Genomic DNA, 15,555 nt, shown 5'->3' with positions numbered 1-15,555 from the left:
TCTCTGTTACGGAGGTGTTTGAGCATAAACATTTGGATTATGTAATGAACTAGTCTAAACCAGGTTATTTATTATCAAACAAGGCCGTTGGTGTTGGGTTTTTTGGGATGTTTTACAATTTATCATACCGAGCACAAACCAGGTATACATGCGATATGGGTTTACTTTATCTAACAGTTTTATGCTGTACTGCAAATTGTTACTACTTACATGTTTTGTCATCGTCAATCAGTTATATGAAACAAAGGCAATGCTGACGCCGAACTAAAAGGAGTAGGTTCAGTAAGACCCCATTTTGGCCCCAAAATATAGCGGTTTAACAAAATTGTGAAAATGTAATCCTTCAGCTATTTATTGGAAAGTAGAATGTTTCTGCTACAGAAGTATGGTCTGTTTTTGACAATTCAATGCACATATATCGGGTACTAACATCATTAAGTCGTGCTAAATTACTGAAATCTTCACAATTTTAGCATTTTGGTTAAATTTTAGACGATTTCCGTCTCAAATGAAAGTGGCCGCATTCATGTTCATTTATTATATTGAAATGTTAGTTGTGTTTAATGATAATACAGGACATATATAAAGGTTGAGGATGAACACGGATGCAGCCACTTTCATTTTTTACAAAAAAACATCTGAAAAGAGACGATTTTTTGCATACTTGATAGATTTTTCATATTTTTGCTTGAATTGGAGGGTTCTAAATGACTTAATCAGCTAAAATCTTTCACATATATTAATTGAATAAATTGAAATAGACACTTAAGTGTTTCAAAAGTGTCCAAAATCTTTCGTTAGATGAACCTGAAATTTGAGGCCAAAAATGGCCCTTACTCCTTTAATATAACAATAAAGTGAGATAATTATTTAGGAAGCAACATGTCCCTTAAAAATACAATAAAATAAGTTTGAAGTACTAGTTTTGCTTTTGATAGCTATTCATGATTACTATTGCGATGGACATTTATTTTGATTTAGACCATGAGCTGAAAAAAAAGACAATTTAAAATGTACCTGTAGTTAGCCCAATTGTAAACCGCGTGATTTATGTTTATTTTAATTGAATGACTGCAAAATTTAAAGGTATTGTGTTTATACAAATTACAAATGACATTAAATACTTTCATTTCACGAAGTCAAGCAGGAAGTATTAAAAAGAGAAATATAGGGTAAACACCAATAAGACTATCATTACGTCATAAATATCGAGAACAGCTCTTGATAGCAATATACCGTCGGTCTAGAGCAAAGCACATAGCCTATCAATTAGTTATGGCATAAATCATTATATTCAGTAAAAGTTGGTTACAACAAGAGACAATCAAAGATATGCCATAACCCCAAACAAAGACAAATACTAGAATGACATAGGAAATCTACAGTCAAGTTTTCTGACTAAAGAGGCCACATACATTTAAATAGAACTGATTTTAACTCTTACGCCGCGTTCTCCGATAGAAAACTGTCAAGGTTTGAGTATGCTACGTAAGCTGGGAATATTTAAAGTTCCATAATTCTACGAACCAAACGATGTGGAACATACCGATGAAATAATCATAACAAATGTGTCGAAGAAAAACTCCACGCCATGACAAACTACAAACAAACAAAGAAGATAAAAAGAAAAATAAGACCATAAAACACATCATAGAAAACAAAGACTACTCATCACGAAACCAATGAGACACCATCGGCTAGTTAAGTTGCTCTAGAAAGGTACATATTACCCTTCCAAATACGGCCCCTACAGTGTTACTGTTGAAAGCGCAGATCGGGGAACAAGTCTCATTCAGTGACTTCACTATAAAGGATGAGAGGAAATGAGAGTAGTTAGATCAATTGGAACAAATACATGGTCATCTGTGGAACATATTATATTTCACAACGGTTAACGAATTAGTAATGGTAGTCGTAATCATGGGAATTGATGACCTTCAATCTTATCAAAAAGTAAAATCACAAAAATACTGAACTCAGAGGAAAATCAATTTGGAAAGTCCATAATCACATGGCAAAATCAAATTACAAAACGCATCAAAAACGAATGGACAAGAACTGTCATATTTCTGACTTAGTACAGGTATTTTCAAATGTAGAAAATGGTGGATTAAACCTGGTTCTATAGCGCTAACCCTCTCACTTTAATAACAGTCTCATCAATTTCCGTTACATTTACACGATGCGTTAAATAAAAAGTCACAATAAATAATATAGTCAAAATATGGGTACATCAGTCATCATCGTATAACAATTTTAAAAGGAAAATTTTACAGAACACAAAAACATCTACTATCTACGAACACATTGATTGATTTGAGTGTCTGACGTCAGTAAATTTTTATACGTCACATAAATTTGTCGTTCAATGTGCATACAAACAATTTTAAAATTTACATAGGTAATGTAAGCATACAGGGTTAAAAATTCAAAAGTATGTAAAAATAAATTACAGAAATGGACCGAGATTCAAACTAGTCCAAAAGTTATAGATAGAATTTATGAGCATCCTAAAATAGTTAATTTAAACTGTGGTTTAATAGCTTCTTTTTATCTACAAGCCACCATAAAGGTACTCATAATGGGAAACGCAATTACTGGAGTTTTGTGTCAACATAGAGATTCATTTCCGTATACAGGCTCTTAGAAACCGTTGCTACTTAGACAATTTCGTAATCGGGATGCGCAAATCCACCTTTATGGTGAAATTTTATTTCCAACCTACCCATATTGTCAATTTCTAGATGGCAGACAATTGTGGTTTTTTAGAATAAAACATTTGTAAAAGTTTGATAGGTGAGTTGTATAAAAAGAAGTGTTATTGCCTATAAGACAAGTCCTTACAAGAGACCAGCTGACACAGAAATGAGGTCACGATGCGATCGTCAACAAGGAGCAAAGCCCATACCACATAGTCAGATTTTAAAGGCCCCGAAATGACAAATGTTAAAAAATTCAAAAAAGGAAACTAAAGTCCTATTTAGTTTCATGTACAGAAATATGAATGAAAAACGAATATGTAACACAGCAACAAAAGACAACACTGAACTACATACTCCTGAGTTAGGACAGGTAAAAACATACAGAAAGGGGCGGGGTAGAACATGTTAGCGATGTGAATACATTGTAAAATGACAATCAGTTATTTCACACATGAAAGCTTTTAAATTGTATCAGAGGTCTTGGAATCTTTGTTTTACAATACATCCTAAAATTAATACCATTATATTATAAATTATGAAATACCACAATACTACAAATCAAACTTAGTATGAAGGCTTTGGAGCAAATCATTTCGGTTAGTAACCTTCCAAGCGGTGCATATACGGATACTTGTATAACGTCCTATGGCAAGTATATAAAAAGCACGGCTGGTGAGCCGCTACCACTAAATTAACTTGGGTGCTAAATAATAATTGTGTTGAAAATAATAGGGGCAAAAGGCCCAAGTCATATAATAATGTTCAAAACAAAATGATTCTGTTGTATGCAGTTAACTACATATGATAGCAAACCGGCTTATCACTTAAACAGGATTTCTATCAAACTATCTCAGAAAAGTGTATTCTCGATGTCTTACAATGATCTATAAATAAGAAAAATAAAAAGATGTTGTATAACTGCAAATGAGACAAAATAACATAGAAGTGTATGTAAATTTGTTAAAAGTCGATAAATTCTGAGTACATCAAATCAAAATTACGATACCGTATTCTCAAATTACCAACAATTCTACGAAGATTGGTCTTTGAGAAGGTATGTTCATAGGGTGTCTTAATGGTACTACCCTTCCATAATACATGTATATACATCAACGTAACGAAATCTTCTTCATAATCCTACCAATTCAATCTGAGAAAATTCAAATCGATCAATACTAGCTTTTTAGTTGAAATCTAACAATCATAGCAAAATGAAATATCTATATTTTCAATAGATTGCTACTAGTTTTGAAAGCTTTCTGGAAAACTGCCTCAGAGGGTTGCGTTGACAAGAAGCTTTTGTGGTACAAAAGAGAAAAATGTCTCATAGTTTTCGTAAGAAAGGTAAAATACAAATTTAAGATATGATCAAGAAAATATAATCAAAATAATTCTAGCAAGTTGGAAAGCTGTCTGTTACAATGTGTTAAGCTGTTTCGGACAAAGGTCTGTCGATAACTATTGCTTAAGATTCGTGTAGCTCCAGGAAGACCAAAAATGAGAAAAAACACCTAGTGGCACAAAAGACAGGAATAAACTATTAAAGGTCTAGGAAACTCCTACCAGAAGACTGGTGATAAGCTGTCAGCACAAACCATGGGTTGAACATTTATATTCATATCTTAACCCCCCTAACGCTAGCGATTAAATGATCGAATATAAATACCCACCCCATGGTACAATGAACCAAGCCCACGGCAGCTTTGAATAATTCTTAATAATCAAGTGCAATTATCTGTGTAACACGGTTCATTAATTTTCTACAACATTTCACACCGATACGATCAATGAGGAAGGTACCGTATTATTTAAACATTTCAACAATGTCATTTAAACTTAAACTCAACAAAAACCAAATAAAAATAAATGTACAATACTTGTTATAAATAGGAATGTTTGCCATAAGGCTGTTAGAATAAAATACTTAAAGGGACGATATCCAAATGTTATGAAAACGGTATTCGACTGTAACTCGTTTCAGTTATAAATTTAACTGACAATGATAATAATTACATGAATTCAGTCGTATCTAGATGTCTGCAATTACTTTTAAACGTAAACAACGACGAAATCATTCACAAGGGGAAATATATATCAGAAGATGTGGTATGAATGCCAGTAAGACATCTCGCCATCCAAATCACAATATGTAAAACAAGTAAAAGTAAACCATTATAGGTCAAAGAACGGTCTGCAACTAGGAGCTTCCAGTTGAAATGTTTATACTTTTATGAGTGTCTTTAAAGTTTTTATAAACGGTCTTCTCTTTTTGTGAAAAAAGAATACAAAAGTGATTACACCATTTCGAAATAAACGAACATAACCTTTTCATTTGTTTCTTCTTTTTTTTATTTGAAAAATCTTCCATTCAATATTGTAGATGGTATAAGACATAAATGTATTAAGAATAGAAGTCAATGTCTGTTTTTTTTTAAATTAAACAATTCGTGTAGTAAAAGCTTTAGCTTAATCGGTAACAAATATATTGATTCCGTTTAGTATATTTAACCTTTAATGTGTTTCATTTTAAGAAACAAATAAAACTAACTTTTGCTTTTTTGGTGTATTTTTTTCATTCCCTTTTATTCACATTCATATTTAAACAAGTAAAATATATACGAAGCAATACAAACCTGTCATCAATTTGAAAAATAAAATAAAACAACACTTTATAATTTCATACGTCGGAAGCGTTTTTATCTGAATCAGGGATGCTCAAAGCAGAATTTTTTAAAGCCAAGGATTTAAAAAAAAAGAATTGAAGAGTTTTATTATTGGAAAAGACATTAGAAATAGTTTAACTCATCGAATCCACAATTCATGAATCATAAAGTACAATCAAACATTGCTTTAAATTTGACACTCTTTCATGTTCACAGTGAAAAGAATAGAAAAATCTAAGGGGAAATTTGGACAAGGAAAGAATTTCGTCGTTTCGTTTCACTCTTTTTCGTGAGAGGGTGGTCAAAGATTACTGGTGTTCCTTAAAATTTGTTTGTTGATAAAATAAAATGTTGTTCAGAAAATATCTACATAATGTGGTAAAAACTCCTCATATATACTAGCATTGAAATCTTAAGATTTCGGCAGACGCACGTTTCGTTTACAAAAGACTTATCAGTGACGCTTGAATCAAAAAGTGTTTAAAAGGCCAAAAATGTACAAGTTATGGCATTGTTGACCAAAAGTTCATAAAAGAATTTATGAGAGGAGGAGCTTAGTACTTTCAATCCTTTATGAATGGATTTGACATTCATAAATAAAATACAAAAACAAGAAAGCAAATTATGAGGTTGGTAAATTTTATATGTGCCTTTTTTGTGTTTCTTTGTTAGATATTTGTTTGTTTTATTTTGATAACGATTATAACACAACTTTGACTGTAATACCCCTAGTTTTGACATTTTTACCAATTATATATGTTTATTTTGTTCACGCATATTTGTCAATATAATGGAATTTGATGCTACTGTCGTACAAGTGAGAGGTTTAGCTATATAACACCAGGTTCAATCCACTATTTTCCAAATAAGAAAATGCCTGCACCAAGTCGTAATTACACTTGTAATCCATTCGTCTGATTCATTTGAGCTTTTTTACCATTTGCTTATGGAGTTTCCATTTTGATTGTCCTCGGTGTTCAGTATTTTTTTCGGGTTAAGGAGGTTGTTCACCTGACAGGATTGAGAGAGGTTGAAGCTGTCTTCATTTGTTGATTTTAAAGTCAAGATAAATTCAAATCTTCAGTCCTCAATAAAAAGAAGATTTGTGACAGTAGTGCCGACTTGTGTTTATAGTTTGTATTTAGCAAATTAGAATGAATATATAGTATCTAATAAAAACATTTGATAATTTTCTTTTTTTAGAAATTGACATTTTGTTTAAGAATGTCAATTTAATTAAGGTTAAAACGATTTTCAGCATATCAGGTAAATTCCGCAAAGGATCATTTAACGGACATTTGGTCTTGATCTATCATTTACTATTTTGAACAAAATTTCTATTAACAAACATATTTATAACTAAACATCCAAACAATTCACAAACCACTCTGTTTACTGATCTTGGACCGTTTTTAAACAAACGTGTTACTGTTTAAAATGTTTACTCTACTTTCTCCTGCCTTTATTCTGATAGACTGAAGGTTAAGTTATTGCATGATTATTAAAACATCATCATTGTGTTAATGAAATTATACATGAATGGATATTTTTTGTCTTAATACATTTAAGAATGATTGCACAAAAGTATTTAACATTAACAAAGGAGTAGGTCCAGTAAGAGCCTTTTTTGGCCCCAAAATATAGCAGTTTTACAAAATTGTTAAAATGTAAACTTTTAGTTATTTATTGGATAGTAGAACGGTTCTGCTACATAAATATTGGCTGTTTTTGACAATACAATGCACATATATTGGGTACTAGCACCATTAAGTCATGCTAAATTACTGAAATCCTCACAATTCCAGCATTTTAGTTAAATTTTACAGGTTCTTTTTACGAAATCATTTATATATCAGAAGGTTACATTTAGTTTTGTTAGATTTTTTTCTGCTTGACATAGTAGAATGAAAAGGCAAAATTTAGAAAAAACATTTAATTTTTTGATTTTGTTATAATAGACACTGTTCCAAATATCAACTCAATAAAGACAAGGATACAAGTTTTGGGATTATTTTTTACAATACTAATTAGATGAAACAGTTCAGTGTGTTATAAATTACTTTAAAGGGGTCATAGGCGGTGAATACACAGTCAATATCTTTGTATGTGCTTGTTAAATGTAAGAGAGGCACTGGAAAGGATTATATTGTTGTTCTTAAGGTCACAATCACATTCATTTGAAAATGTGAATACATGTTACCGCTAAAGTTTTCAAATGTGGAAAATTATGTGACTTCCTTATTTTGATTTTTCATTGCATTGTTAGTTTATTTTCCATATATGAGTTTGACTGTCCCTCTGGTATCTTTCGTTTCTCTTTTCCAAACAAATGAAATGCTGTTATTTGAAAATGTAAAGTTTTTGATTTTTTTGACCCAAAACGTTTGTATAGTCACTCTCTTTAATTTGATTAAACTATCATTTTTGTTCAGGAGGTAAATTGTTACTTTTAAATTTATGTCATTATCAATCTTTTGTCGAAATTAGTTTAAATAGTTATCAAAGGTACCAGGATTATAATTTAGTACGCCAGACGCGCGTTTCGTCTACATAAGACTCATCAGTGACGCTCATATCAAAATATTTATAAAGCCAAACAAATACAAAGTTGAAGTTGTGCCAAATACGGCTAAGGTAATCTACTCTTGGGATAAGAAAATCCTTAGTTTTTCGAAAAAAATCAAAGTTTTTTTAACAATGTATTTCTATTGTTTTGAGCTTATATATTTTCCTTATTTTGTTGTGGAGGTTATTTGATGACCACTTTATATTGTAGGAACAACATAATCCAAAACCCTTTTTATGGCCTCTTGTTTTTGGGGCATATGAACTTGTCAGGTACACAATTGTTATTGAATCGCTAACCTTATTATAAGCTTCACAAATGTCAGTCTTTTGTAAATTGATACAATATTTGTTGTTGTATTAAAATTGTCATTTTGTATATAATAATTAGCCTCAGTCAAGATAGAAAATTTCTGAGTTGTCAGATAGCAGAAAACTTAGTTGTCAGATAGTCTGAAAACAGAAAATGTCAAAACATGGTTAAAAAGCTGATATTTTGGTTTGTAAGCAAGTATGATTTTTTTTAAAGGTTGTCTCATCTGTTTAAAATGCACTATTTATTCAAACTAAGAAAACATGTCCTTAAAATGGATCTAATAGTAAAACGCATCTAATTGGATTTTTAGTTTTGAAACCATAAAAAATTCAGATAATAAAATTGGAGAAAAGTTCAGAACAAGAAAATCTACATACGTTTTATTTGTACAAAACAAATAACAAACACTTACAGAGCGTTTATAACCGTTCTACCAAATGTCTGGCTTTTTTGTTGCCCTGAAGGCTATAATAAAAAGAAACTTTATACAATACAAATGGCATGTCGTAAACAGATAAGTTAAGGTTGGAATAATATATTGATGTGAATGATTATTTACAAAGGAAAATTTAAGATTGATTAACTAGATTTATGAAAATGAAGCACTATTATGAATGGAATTTTTGCAGTGCTTAAACCCTGTGTCATATTTTGAGAGTTCTATAAAAAATATTTCATTAAGTTGTCTGTATTTTGCATACTGTGGGTTCAGTATTATTCGTTGAATACCTATTTTCGTAGTTTTTGTGAGAACAGGTGAACCACGAATTCAAATGTTGCACGAATATCATATTGTCAATAGGATTGTATACAGAGATTGGCAGAACCAATAAACCAAAAAAATAAAATAAATGCAAGTATTCAACAAACCACCAAAATTGATATCCCCGAAAATAAATGAGTTCACATTATTTGAATAATCGAGATAACATATCGTTTCGAATATTACCCTATAATACTTTCTTAAGATTTTAAGATAATGTAAACGTTGAGAAGTAATATGTTCAATTACAGTTATTAATCCATCTGGGTGCTTTATAACGACTTTGACTGGCAGTTAAACCCTCGCAGGGTCGGTTTTTAACAATGACCTTTTAATTTGCCTTTACACACCTGTATTTTGTATCATTTGATCAGACATTTAAAACAATTTTGAATTTCCTTGTAGTTGATTTTTTAAAACCCAGTTATAAACGTTGAACCATTTTAGGAAAACCCCAGTTATAAAATTACACCATTACAAGGATATGTATTTAGAAATTAAATAGTTCAGAGAGAACAGATCTAGACAAAAAAGAACGTAACTGCATTTTATTTAAATCTTCATATATGTCGGTTGATATATATCTATATATATGTGGAAGCAAAGATCCCCTTGGAATCCTGTTTGAAATAAATATACACAAAAGACGGGACTAAAAAAACAAAAGGTAAGCCCTTTTTACCTTTTAAGTTTGATCAATTCACTAGTACTTCAACCAATACGGTTTAAAAGGTATAGATTATTACACGGCATTTTTCATATCAGACCCTTTATCGTCCCTAGGTCATGATAACAGCACAAGAGCCGCGGGCTCGAGGGCTTATATGATGAACAAGGTCCGATAAACATTTATTTTGGGTAATCATTGTCATAAACGTTAAGAGATAAGCAGCCACAAAGGAGCCAACATAATTATGCATGTTTTATGTTTCACGATAAACATTTGTGTATAAGAGTATGGAGCAAAATGAATGATTCACTAGAAAAATTGGGATTGCATTCTCGGGTCGTGGGTCAAACTGTTTAGGAATTAAGGGGAAAAAGTATTGCTGTAACATTGTATCATAGATTCATTACATATAAAAGAAGTTCGGGATTGAATGTGAGGGCATTCACCAAAAAGATTTATGAAAAAGGGGCCAAAATATATGATAAAATTTGTAATACTTACTGTATAAATTGATTTTTTCTTGACCAATTACAATAGGGTATATTTCAAAGTCTTGAATTATTGGGGTTCTTTAATAAGCTTTATATAACTGTGCATTCAAAACTTGGGTTTTTAGTTGGCCCATTTAAAATTATAATGGTTAACATAAAATTTAGTTTGATTTCATCAAAATTTAAATATATGTGAGAGTTGATATTTCGAATATACTCATGTATTTAGATTTAATATTATGGAACCGGTCCAAACTTAAACCTTTTTTATAATTTTTTTATGAAATTCTAACAAAAAGCGCTCTTTGATATGCTGAATCAAATCGTGAGTTCATATTTTGACAAATGAAATATTCTTTTTTAATGTGTCTATCTAATTACAATCTTAACTTAGAAATGCATTAAGTTTGAATGATGTGTCCATGCTTGCCCCAACTGCTTCAAGCTGTACACTTGGGACATTTAATTGTCGGATTTCTCTCATAAAAGAATAGTTCTAATGCGTCCGTGGCTTTTGGTCCAACTGCCGGCATTGAACGTTCTTGATTACGGTTTACAAAAAATTAATGCGTTTCGGACGCATTAACTATAAAGTGACATTTTCATTTTTAATTTGATACTATTTTCATGTTTTTGTGATGTGCATCTTTTTAGTTTTCGAATAATCAAATAGTGTTCCCATATTAACAGCGATGTTGTGAAATCATTAATTTCATAAATCCGATTCAAACGATGTCAATTGGTAAACAACACACAGTTTTTGTTATGAAATAAAGGTAGAATGATACTTATGCAAATTTATTTCGAACATAATCTTGAAATATAAATCATAAATGAGTATAGCTCTGCATATATTAAATTTAAGTTCAATGGTATGAATCATTATATCTTTTTTTTTTTTTTTTTTTTATCCAAAGACAGTTCCTATTTATTTTCAAAATGAGATATAAATTAGATTGATTATGATAAATATGCATAAATGGAGATGAGAGCAAGAATAAGAACTTATGGTCGAAAATAACACCTAAAATATATTACAATTTAATATAAAAAACTAATGACTACTTAAACTTCCAGGTACTCAGAAAACGATTGCATTATTTTAGCGAAACAAATTTTGTTACAGCATTAATCCAATATCTATGTTTAATGTATTTATTGCAGAAAATATTGATTATGATTGTTAAATTTATATGTTTAAATCACATATTGTTCCAAACAGCGTATGTCTCACCTAGTTCAAGTGAACTAATCTACTCTGAAACAACCACTATCCTGTCTCTTTTAACTTTTAACTTGCACAATTGGGTTGGAATTATGATATAAACGAAGCCATTTTTATATTTTAAGCAAACTAGTACATATATACAATTCCGATAACCTGTACATACAGAAATAATCAGATAGATAAATGACCTTTGATCATATGAACAGATTATTGACTTAATATGATTGTCAAATTTTCTTCTGGAAATTAAATAAACCTAGACATTATTCGTCGTTCTACAAACAATACCTGTAAATATCGTATCGAAGGTAAAAAAAACTTAGACGTACCTAAAAAGTACAAATTAAGCAAAACAGGGCAATACAGTTCTAATGAACAATCAGTTTATATTGCAAACTAAAGGTGGTGTCTTGGGGATATTGCCATGATAAGAACTGAAAGGAGAAACCTATTACAAATGGGAGGATAGAAATGAATAATATATCCCCCGCAAAAAAAATCTATGAACAAACTAGATAAGCTAGCAAAGCAAAATTAAAGGCGAAATTTTATAATCCAATCGTAAAAACTCATCTGGCCCACCTTCCAAATTATCAAGTGATCACCTTGTGTGCAAAATTGTAGACTCAATAAATCAACACCACAATTATAATAAACTGTGATATATTGATAATTCCTTATTAACAAATAACTAGAATGTAACGTTAGACTATAAGATACCCTTGCGATATTTTTTTACTTTGTATTTGTTTTAATACAATTGTCAACTCGTCACTGCTTGCATTTTTATTAATAAAATAATACAATATAACAAGATAGCCTAGAGTACAAAGATATATTATTCAACTAAAACAAAATCATTAAAGTTTCATAAAGATTCGGCATACCATGATACCTTTCAATGATGTTTTTGGAACAAAGTATGTTGCTGAAAACTTTAAATAATGTTACTTTATGTTCGCAAACGAGACAATCTTGGTTATTTGAAGTTTTCGTGAAAGTGTACTAAGCGAGTCTTTTCAATAGCTATGAAATGTGTTATAGACATAAGGATTTATATCAAAGAAATTTGTATTCTTATCCCGCCTAGAAAAACTGCATTACATAATGTTTTTATCTGAAAAGTAGGGAAAAAATCGTACTATTGTTGTAAATTTAAAACGGACATAGAGGGAAATTAATTCTTAAATAAAACGTCAAAAACAAAGTTTTCGAGTATAGTTCAAAATTTCAAAAAAAGTATGATGATGAAAAAGTTTCTTATTTTGCTATGCCTGTAATACATTATTGCATTTTTGCGATAAATCTGTCGATGTATATATTTAAAGTTTAAACCAACCACCGAACTTTTATTTCATTCATACCAGATCAGATACTAGACCCAGAGGTCATTCCTTGCTATTTCCTTATTTGTGATGACGGGTCATAATCAAAATAACATGAAATTGAAAATATTTAAATTGTCATAAACTGGACAAAGTAGTGCCAATTAATAAGACACCAATACACACAATATTGCATATTGTTTATATTGTTTGACTTCCACAAGATATGTAGACTTAATATATATTCTTAATTATACTGATTAAAACGTTCTGTATCATTTTTTGTGTTTGAGATACATGATAATTCGACGCGTCAGTAAGTAACTATAATGTAGCATTATTTCATTTATGTCATTTGGACATCGGTTGATATCATATTTCCCTATTTCACGTTTCATATTTATAAAACTGAGAAACGAAAAATTGCGTATATGTCAAAGAGACAACAACCTGACCAAATAGTAGATAACAAACGAAAGCATCCAATTGGTCTTCAATGCATCTAGATATTTTCGGACCCGCAGGTGGGGCTCAGCTGGAACAATAATAAAAATGTGTAGCAATTTAGTGATAATGTACGTCATATTTAATTCCAAAAGATATAAATTATTAACAAAAAATAAAAACATATAAGACTAGCAAATGCTAGCAGCTCCAGAAATGCGGCGGGGTGTAACATGTTTTGTGAGATCTCAACCCTCCCCAATACCTCTAGTCTATGTAGAATAAACAAACACACAGTATACACACAGTAAAACTCAGTTGTTGGTGTACGAGACTACAAAGATAGTCAGGAGCTTGTATAGCCAACTATAAAGTATACAGATTTTTCATTGTTGAAGACTGTACAGTTGCCTAATTTTTTTATATCTTTTCTATATCATTGATATTTCGTGATTACTAGATGTGCACAGATGTAATTCGTATGCTGAAGCACATGTACATGTATTTTCCTTGGTTTTGACATAACCAAATATAACAATACTAAGGCCAACCTGATTAGGGTCACTAGTGGATATGGAACTGCCTACCATTCATAAAGACCTGAATAAGCTCTAGTCATACATTGTAGTCTACTCGTGTTATAGTTTACAGTTAGTTCTATAATATTTAATATTTGTCTACAAAATAATAGTGTAAACCACATGCGTGACTACATAGAAAAGAATATTATCATTAAATTTTTCTCCATCTAGTAGTAAACGCTAACCTAAAAGTTAGGCATTCGTTTTGCTGTGTCGGCATGCAACAATACACAGACAAGTCTAGTGAAAATGAAGACATTAAATCCATGATTCGTGTAGAGAAATCCTCGATTCCTTGATTTTAAAGTACACGTGCAATAACACATCGAGGGATCTGTAATTGGTCTGTTGATAATATAAACTTTGACTACTATTCAATATATACATATTTCATTCGGTCGGTCTAGTCGAGGAGGTTATATGAGAAAAATAGTGAACACTCTGCTTGAAACAAAATTAGCCTCCCCAGGATAGCAGTTCGATCAGAGAAAATGATGAACATATAAAGAAACCGACATGTTTATCAGCCACTTGACATGGCCCTCTGATGTACCGGGCTGTTACCGCGAGCAGTTAGGGCTATTAAATAAATCGCATATGTCACGTGATTGTTATCAGTGACTGGGTCATTTAAGTTCAAGTGTATTTTGGTAACAATGCAGTGTATGGGTGTAAATGATATGGAAAAAGATCGGACGCGCAATTTCAAAATCAATCGTCTGTCTACCGTGAATGGTAAAGAAATGACAAAGTAATGTGGGTTTACAGGAAAGTTAGTGTGCGATTTTTATTCAACACTACATTGCTTCAAAGATTTTCGCTTCACCTGTCAATTTTTGTTGATGAGAATTGGCAGTTACTAATCATAGAAAATATACGAATATTCAGGAACTTTAGTTACGGTGACCGGTAACGACCGGAAGGAATATTTGCAATTGAAACATAGAGAAATTTATCGGGAACAACTTAAAAGTGCTTTCTGTTGATATTAACATTGACCGCAATGAGACAGATATTCCTTTCATTTCTATTGGTAATAAGTTTACTTTTAACATACAGATTTAGTTTTTAATTACTAAATAAAAAATATCACAAAAAAACTTATTAACATGTCAATAACTGTATATCTGTTCAGTTTATGACATCTCGGGTGTTTCCGTTCTTACTCGGGTATGTAATTAGGACAAAATCTCCCTCTGTGACAGAGTCGATCTCAATAAATTAACTTACAGAAAAGTTGATGACATTTTATGTGTAATTATCATCTTTCGTCCTCTCCTCATATTACCTCCTTGGTCTACTTAAAGAGTATAAAAAAGTAAAGTCAGAAAAACAACTTACTATTTTATTTGAGTTAAGCAATTACAATTGATAGTCTATAGTGTGTCTTTCTATGTTGTGATGTCACACTATTGTTTTATATAAGGGAGAAGGTTATACATGTTATATAAATAACGACTAGTTATGGAAGTATTGATGTTCGAAAAAGGGAAAAAATAAACAATATAATAGTAAAAGATCCGATAATAAATGACTTTCTATCAGCTTTATATATACATATATGTTCCCCTGACGTATTTAATTTGTTTTTTTTTTGTTAACGCAATACAACTTGTAAATTGTATATTCATACATACGGTACTGATACACTGTATTGTTTAAATGTTTAAAGTAATAAAGATTTGAACTGTATAATCAGAATACGTGGAATATAATAGAAAACGTGAAATGTAATCTAAAAGAATGTATTCTAACATTGTATCTTTTTGAATATTTAAATCAATGTAATTTAATCAGTCACATATTT

The sequence above is a fragment of the Mytilus edulis genome, chromosome 7 (assembly GCF_963676685.1).
Source record: "Mytilus edulis chromosome 7, xbMytEdul2.2, whole genome shotgun sequence".
NCBI classification, from domain to species: domain Eukaryota; kingdom Metazoa; phylum Mollusca; class Bivalvia; order Mytilida; family Mytilidae; genus Mytilus; species Mytilus edulis.
The sequence above is the reverse complement of the archived record's forward strand: the minus strand, read 5'-3'. Positions refer to the sequence as shown.